The following is a 9320-nucleotide window of genomic DNA, read 5'->3' on the forward strand; positions in this document are numbered from 1 at the left end:
TAAATACCCCAGTTCAGCCTTTTTATTCTACTTTTCATACTCCCAAGCCCTAGCACGAATGTTGTCTTCTCCCATCAATCCAAAACAACAAGCTAAGCCATTCCAAGTCAATTCTAATGTATATCCATGTAATCTAATCAGGAAATCATTGTTCCTAGCCTAGGGTTTTCAAGAAAAACCATCTCAAGGCTCAAGGATTAATCTTTTGGAATTCTATTACAAGTTTTGGAGCACTAACAGGTATGTAGGGCTTCTATCTACGTGTGGGACATCTTTGTTCTTTCCCACGCCATGTTCTTCCATGATTATACGAAAGTTCACCAAAAATTAGGGTTTTAGACACGTTCATGATAACCCCAAGTTCATTTACCATGATTTACCATGTTTGAATTATAAATTCGTTATTGTATTCCTAATCTTCCATTTTGGTTATTGGGAATCCGTCCGTAATCCATGAAAACCCATACTTTGCATTTCATGGGTTCTTATATGCAAGTTATGAAATATTATGTTTATTTTCATGGAAATCCTACATGTCTCCATGTTTTCATGCAAGTTATATATGTAATTATATTCATGTTATATTATACTTACAATCCATGTTTACAAGTCATATTTATGAAAAATCATGGGTTCAGATGCCATCTATATTCATGTTCATGTGTTTGGGAGTAATACAGATTATCGAGAAGGCTGAGACAGCCTGAAACTACATATGCCAGCGTAGGATAAGGATCGCTCCGCCCAGTTTGGACAATGCCTTCATGTTTACCCTTTGTGGTTATTGGATCCATTCATGTTCATGTTTATGTCTTATACCCCAGCAAGGTACAAGATGGCTTAGTTGATTGGGTAGAAATCAGACGCCACATTCTTACGTGGTGGTTACATGTCGATTATACTAAGGCTCTCCCACTTAAAATGTTTTACTCATGCTATTTGCATATATACTCATGTTCGTATTCGTTTTACGATTTCGATTTCGGTTCTAATTTCATGTGCCATGCTTTACTTCATTCAGTTGTTTTACATACCGGTCACTGATTCAAGCTGTGCGACGTCCTATTTGCTTGGCAGAGCACTGCGTTTCATGATGCGGTTACGGAGACGACGAATCGACACCTCGGGACTAATCACGTATCGACTTTTGGTGAGCCCACGTTCTATTCGGGTTTTAGCTTCGTTTTATGTTATTTCGATTGTACGATTAAAGGTATGCCAAGGGCCTTGTCCCGGCAAATAGTTTAGTAGTCAGATTCATGTCAGAGGTTTCATAGACTAGTCAGTTATATTATGTCAGATATTTCAGAGTCGTCTAGCCATTTTGACTTATTATTATTATGTTTATTCAGACTATTCCGTATTATGATATTATGAAATTTTTAGACTTATGATTTACGATCCCACTCTTTATTTAACTTAAGCATGATTATGGTTTATTCCACATCAGTTCATGTCCATGTTGAGTCAGCAAGCCATGTGGTTCGCTCGGTGTTACACTTGGGAAATTTCATGTCGTTTGCATCATGAGTGAACTAACACAAGCCTAAAGTGTACATAAAGCCCTTATAAGGTTAAGAAGGGTATTTGATAATTGTAAGTGTATACCTTAAGGTTTTAGAGTCATATGAAGCGATGGAAGTAAGTTCGTTGGAGAAATTGGAGTTTGAGTCATGTTTTGGGAAGGTTTCATATCATTTGAGTTATGCATTGCTTAGAATTGCATTGAGGGGGGGGGGGGGGGGGGGCTATAAGGCCCCTTATATGGTTAATGAAGTTTTATACAAGTTCCAAGAAGTTTCTATAAGGATTGGAGGTCAAACGAATCGAAAAGAACACATTTTCGCGAAACCGGGCAAAATAGGGCCATATGCGGCGCGTACTCGATATCTTTGGACGTATGGGAAGAAACTCCCAAAAATGAAGCCCCCAACTTCCCAATCTCCACCCCTTGGAGAGGAGGGGAGATGCGGCCGCATATCCCGTATGCGAAGCCGCATCTCCACCGCAAGTTGGTGCGGGGGTGCGATGTTGCCACCTTTTTAAATCCCAAAAGACCCCATTTTCATTCCAAATTCCCATATTTATTTCCCCACACTTCTATAGAGTTCTTGAAGGTTCCATAACACTCCAAGCCTTTCCATATCATCAAAAGAGAAGATCAACATCAAAATCCAAAGAGAATCCATGGAAGGTGATCGTTCTTGCTTCTCTTCAAAGTTGTGATAAACTTGGCCTTGAAAGGAGTTGGGGAAGGTGAAGTTCTTCTATAAGAAGGTATGATATTCCTATTATTTACATGATTGAGTTGATATAAAGGTTTAGTAACTCTCGGAAAGGAAAAGAATTAAAGTGGAGAAGTTATAAGTGTTGAAGTGATGAAGATGACTATGAGATGAACTTGAAAAGGGATTTTGGATAAATTTGAGATTGAATTGAATATAGCTTCTTAATTATGATATTGTGGATGTTGTTATTGTTTTTTGGGAGTTGATTTGTAATTTTGTGGAAGTTGATAAAAATAGGGGAAATGCTGCCCAAATTTCGTTAGTGCGTTAATTGCACTAGTTTTAACTTAGAAGTGTTTTCAAGGCTTAACCTTAGTGTGAATCCTCTTGAATGTAGATTTTGTGGAATTTGGAGGAGAACATTAGATAGTTAAGAAGAAGTAAAGGTATGTAAGTCTAACCCTTCTTTCTAAAGGCATGATTTCCTTATTACGAATCCATTTAAAATATCCATAATGCCCTATTCCTAGAAATGCTAGAAGTTCATGACTTGCAAGATTCTAAGATATTATTGATAAAAGCTCTCCATAGTGATGATGGTAATGATGATGATGAAGATGGTGATTCCATAATGGTAATCGGGGGTTTACGGACTTTATGTGCCAGGTAGAGTTATAATGTTTCCTTTGGATACTCATGTATGTCATATATGTATATAGCTATTTTGTGACAGGAAGCTTATATGGCCGGGTATGATATATATTGGGCGCACACCCTTTTTGCGGTTGGGTATGGACAACACGGCCTTGTTATGGCGTATGAATGACACAGAACCTACATGGTCGGGTATGCTATCATTATATGTATATGTATATGTATGGAATGTTTTCTTTAGAAAAAGGTTAAGTAAGCATGATGAACGTCTCAACAGGTATAAAGGGTCTATCTAGCTTATGATATTCTTCATGCTTTTATCATGTTACTATTCATGCCTTACATACTCAGTACATTGTTCGTACTGACGTCCTTTTCTTGTGGACGCTGTGTTCATGCTACGGTGAACGGGGAGGGCGAGACCGGACCCAGCAAGGCTGCTGCGTCACTGATTACATAGCAGTGCTCCCTTTGATCCGGAGCTGCAGTAGTTGGATTTAATCTTTTTGTGTACATATATGGGCATGGCGGGGTCCTGTCCCGTCTTTATGATTTTATATACTCTTCGTGAGGGCTCGTGAGACGGATGTGTATAGTTAGACATCCCTCAGCTTTGTCAGCTCATATTTTGTATATCATTTTGATAGCCTTGTTGGCTTGTGTATATATGGGCATAGTTAATGATGTCTATATAAAAGCGCCTACGTCCGAAGAAATTCGTGTCATTTGGTGCATGATAACTATGAATTAGCCATGTGGCTCACCTAGATATGATTATGAGGGTATGATGAGAGGTGCTCGGTAGGTTAGCTCCGATTGCCCGTCATGGCCCTCCGGCTGGGTCGTGACAAAAATGGCATCAGAGCAGTTCGTCCTAGGGTGTGTCTACGAGCCGTGTCCAGTAAAGTCTTATTTATGGGTGTGAAGCGCGCCACACTTATAAACAGGAGGCTGCGGGTATTTAGGAATGAATGACCTTCTTCCTCATCATAGATCGTGCGATAGAGCCATGATATAAGAATTTTCCTTTTCTTAGCCGTGTGTTATGTTTTCAGCAATGCCTATGAAGAAAAAAAGCTACGGCCCAAAGGGCAAGCTTGTGGCGAGGTAAGAGAAGCAGAAAGCGGGTACCAGCGACGCAGATATAAAGGAGGGTGAGTCTCATAATGAGGTTCCATATCGGTCCTCTCACTCACCGCCTGCTTATGGGGAGCGTGAAGGAGCCTCAGCTCTAGTTCCAACACCCCCAGTTCGTCCACCAGATGCCTCAGGCCAAGAGGTGAAAGAGGCCATCCATTTGCTGACTCATTTAGTCACCGCTCAGGTCCAGCAGCAAGGTACGGGTCATGGTGATAGAGCTGTCAGTGTTAGAGCCCGTGATTTTATTAGCTTAAACCTTCCCGAATTCTTTGGGTCAAAATCGGATGAGGACCTGCAGAGCTTTATAGATGGAATGTTCAGGATATTGAGGATAATACATGCTTCGGATGTTGAGTCGGTAGAGTTGGCCTCCTATAGATTACGGGATGTTGCAGTTCATTGGTATACGGTTTGGATGTCTTCTAGAGAGTCAATGCACCTCCATGGGTATGGAAGTTTGTGGATGCTTTTCTTCGACATTACTTTAGAGGTTCGACGGGCTAGAGCTGACAAGTTCCTGAATCTTAGATAGGAAAATATGAGTGCCCTAGAGTATAACCTTCATTTCAATTCTTTGGTTAGGTATGCTCCAGCCATGGTAGCTGATATGGGAGGCGCGTGCCGAATTTGTGAATGGCTTGGGGCCACATTTGATGGATAGTGTTTGACGACTTGCTTCGAGGATGGTATGGATATTTCTCGCGTCACTATGCCGAGAATTTGGAAGAGCGACGACGACTTCAGCGGGGGAATGAGCGTGAGTATGATCGGGGTTATAGCAAGAGGGCCAAATCCTCAGGTCCTGTTAGTGAGCTTAGAGGAGGTCGGCGGCGGTATTCTGAACAACTCGGGCCATTCGGCGACTAGTGCGCCTCGGATTTTTTGGCCGGAGAGATTTGATCGCCCTTTTCTCTCCGGGTCGGGTCAAAGTTTCAGAGCTTCGGGTTCTCAGTATAGGGGTGATTCAGGCCAGATGAGACCACCTTTACCACAATGTACTCAGTGCGATAAGCTACATTGGGGATAATGCCGATTAGGTTTGGATGTTTGCTATGCATGCGGTAAGCTACATTAGGGACGATCTTGGAATTAGGTTTGGATGTTTGCTATGCTTGCGGCCGGTCGAGCCATATTATGCGGGAGTGTCCGTTACGGCAGAAAGGTAACGGGTACGGTTTAGCCCAAAGGTCGACAGCGGTTCTTTCGTCCCCTGTACACACTTCGAGGCAAGGCTGGGTGACACCGGTGGGGTCGTGGTAGGGCGAGAGAGAAGCGCCCGGTTTGGTGGTCCTCGGCCACCGTATTTATGTCGGGTGGGCGACATAATCTAGAGTCCTCCCTTAATATTGTCACAGGTATATTATCGGTATCTTCTTATGATGTGTATGCATTGATTGATCCAGGTTCTACATTGTCATATATTACTGATCGTATTGGGGTGAAACCTGAGCCAATTAAGCCTTTTGAAGTGTCTACACCCATCGGTGACCTAGTGATAGCTAGTCGGGTATATAGAAATTGTGTGGTTGTGATTTGTGACCGTCGTACTATGGCGGATCTACACGAGTTGAAAATGATAGATTTTGATGTCATTATGGGTATGGATTAGTTGGCTTCTTGTTATGCCAATGTTGATTGTTGAACCAAAATGGTTCGTTTCCAGTTTTCGAGAGAACCAGTCTTAGACTGAAAGGGTAATACAGCGTCTCCGAGAGGTAGGTTTATTTCCTATCTCAAGGAAAGGAAGATAATTGCTAAAAGTTACTTTTATTATTTAGTCCGGGTTCAGGATATAGAGGCAGAGTCGCCAACTCTCCAATCTGTCCCTGTGGTGAATGAATTTTCGGATGTGTTTCCGGATGAGCTTCCAGGCCTTCCACCCGAGCGGGAGATTGATTTCGCCATTGATGTGCTACCAGATACTAAACCCATATCTATTCCTCTATATAGAATGGCTCCTGCAGAGTTAAAAGAGTTGAAGGAGCAATTGAAGGATTTGCTTGAGAAAGGCTTTATTAGGCGTAGTTCATCGCTGTGGGGAGCCCATGTATTGTTTGTAAGAAAGAAAGATGGATCCTTGCGAATGCGTATTGATTACAGGCAGCTGAATAAGGTGATGATCAAGAATAAATACACGCTTCCAAGGATTGATGATTTGTTTGATCAATTGCAGGGTGCCAAATGGTTCTCAAAGATAGATTTAAGATCCGGGTATCATCAGGTGAGAGTTAGGGAGAAGGACATTCCAAAGACAGCCTTCAGAACTAGATATGGTCATTTTGAGTTTCGAGTAATGTCGTTTGGATTGACTAATGCACCGACAATGTTCATGGATTTAATGAATAGTGTGTTCAGGCCTTTTCTAGATTTGTTTGTAATTGTGTTTATCGACAATATCTTGGTATACTCTAGATCCAAGGCAGAACATGCAGACCTCTTATGAACTGTCCTTAGAGTTCTCCAGGTTCGGGAGCTATTTGCAAAATTTTCAAAATGTAAGTTTTGGCTTAATTCTGTGACCTTTCTGGGGCATATTATTTCAGCTGGTGGTATTCAGGTGGATACCCAGAAGATTGAAACTGTAAAGACTTGGCCAAGACGTACAACACCTACGAAAGTTCGTAGTTTTCTGGACTTGGCAGGTTATTACAGAAGATTTGCTTTTCTTCTATTTCTGCACCATTGACAAAACTGACCCAGAAATCACCTAAATTTCAATGGACGAATGCCTGTGAGCGTGGTTTTCAAGAGCTGAAGGATAGGATGACTTCGGCCCCGGTTCTGACACTTCCAGAAGGACAGGAGGGCTATGTGGTATATTGTGATTCTTCCGGAGTAGGGTTGGGCTGTGTGTTGATACAACACGGTAAAGTTATTGCTTTTTCTTCAAGGCTGTTGCGAAAACACGAGAAAAACTATCCAACCCACGATCTTGAGTTAGCTGCGGTGATTCATGCATTGAAGATGTGAAGACATTATTTGTATGGAGTTCACGTTGATATTTATACATATCACAAGAGTTTCCAATATATTTTCAAGCAGAAAGAGTTGAATTTACAGCAAAGGCGATGGTTGGAGTTGTTAAAAGATTATGATGTTAGCATTCTATATCATCCCGGGAAGGAGAACGTCGTAGCTGATGCTCTTAGCCGTAGATCTATGGGAAGCTTATGTGATGTTCGGCCAGAGAAGAGAGAGTTAGCTCGTGTGCTTCAGCAGTTAGCTAGCCTAGGAGTTCAAGTAATGGACTCAGGCAATATGGGAGTTACCATTCAGAATTCAGCTGTTCCGTCACTAGTAGTTGAGGTGAAAGAATGCCAGTATGAGGATCCCATATTTGTTCATTACGGAAATACACTCCCTCAAAAGAAAAAGTCATCCTTTGAGATTTCAGTAGATGGAGTTCTCCGATGTCGAAGCAGATTGTGTGTTCCTGATGTTGTAGGATTACGTCATTAAATTTTGGAAGAAGCCCATTGTCCCCGTTATTCTGTTCATCTGGGGGAGACAAAAATGTATCATGATCTTAAATCCATATATTGGTGGGACAGAATGAAGAAAGACATAGCAGAATTCATAGCTCAATGTCCTAACTATCAGCAGGTGAAGATTGAGCATCAGAAGTCGGTGGATTCTTTGCAAGCTATGGAAATTCCGACTTGGAAATGTGAAGTGATTAATATGGATTTCATCACAGGATTACCTCGTTCTCAGAGTAAGTATGATTCTATATGGCTAATTGTGGATAGACTTACAAAGTCAGCTCATTTCCCACCAGTCAGAACTACATCCACAGCTGATGATTATGTAAAGCTTTCTATCAGAGAAATAGTATGACTCCATGGTGTTCCAGTATCTATTATTTCTGATAGAGGGACACAGTTTACAACTAATTTCTGGAAGTCCTTCCAAGAAGGTTTGGGGACTTAGGTGAGTCTTAGTACAACATTTCATCCGCAGACTGATGGACAAGCTGAGCGCACCATTCAGACTCTCGAAGATATGCTACTGTTACGACCCGACAGGAGGGCCGCGACGGGCACCTAGTGCTAACCCACCCAGGCACCTCTTAACGTACTTTCACATTTACATCTAGGTGAGCCACATAGCTAAATCATACTTTCCATAAATTGTTCATACTAATTCCATTGGGCAACAATACATATATATCATCATCAATAATAATGCCCATATAGGTGTACATAAACCGACGAGGCTAACAAAATGATATCCAAAATATAGGCCGACAAGGCCAAATACGCCTAACCATATACCATGTTTACGAGCCTCTAAGGAGAGTATGCCATATCATATAGGTAGGACAGGACCTCGCTGTGCCCATAAATATATACACAAAAGAATAAATACCAAAAGCTGTAGCTCCGAATGAAATGGAGCTCCGCTATGTAGTCCCTGAGTAATAAAGCTATGGATCGGCTTTGTCTTTAACGCCACTGCGGGCATGACGCAGCATCCGCAAACAAAGGACGTCGGTATGAAGAATGTCTTGAGTATGTAAAGCATGATCAACATCGTTGAAAGCATAATAGACAACATAAGAAATAGCACAAGATGGGAGGTAGTAGAACCATCGTCATAAACACTTACTTGCTTTTCATAGGGACTTTTCATTTCTAATGCGTGATCATGTACATACATCCATATCCGTATCCGTATTCGTATACGTACTCATTTATATTTCGTATCCATTTTCGTATTCATATACATATCATTTACATAACATACCCGACCATGAAGGTTTGGTGTTTCACATACCTGGCCTTTCCAAGGCTCGGGGTCATACTGTACTGCAGGGCTCGGGGTTGTCGGTACAATGTGGTGCGCGCGCAATATATATATATGTATTTATATTCTACCGGCCATATAAGCTCGGGGTTTCATAATAACCATATATAGGCACGTACATAAAAATCCTTAAGCATCTTTAGCATCATTACTATCTTCGTTCATTACATCTATCCCTAGAGGATTACTCATCATAGGAGGAATTTAGTACAATCGTAACATATCATAAATCATGAGCTTAGTACCTCTTAAAGGTAGAATCATTTAGAGGACATCATAGGCTCTGATACCATTTTAAGGATCTTTTACGGCTAAAATAGTAAGTAAAATAATTGCGGAATTTAAAAGAAAGTACTTACAAAAGTTGAAGACTTTATATTCAAACATTGAAAGCATACATGGAAAATTTACAGAGAGGGAAGGGGAAAAGGCTATTTCGAAGTCGGGGGTGAATTTCGAATGCATGTCTAGTTACAACTTGAGAGTCTCATA

Source organism: Lycium ferocissimum, chromosome 1, assembly GCF_029784015.1.
Source record: "Lycium ferocissimum isolate CSIRO_LF1 chromosome 1, AGI_CSIRO_Lferr_CH_V1, whole genome shotgun sequence".
Classification (NCBI taxonomy): domain Eukaryota; kingdom Viridiplantae; phylum Streptophyta; class Magnoliopsida; order Solanales; family Solanaceae; genus Lycium; species Lycium ferocissimum.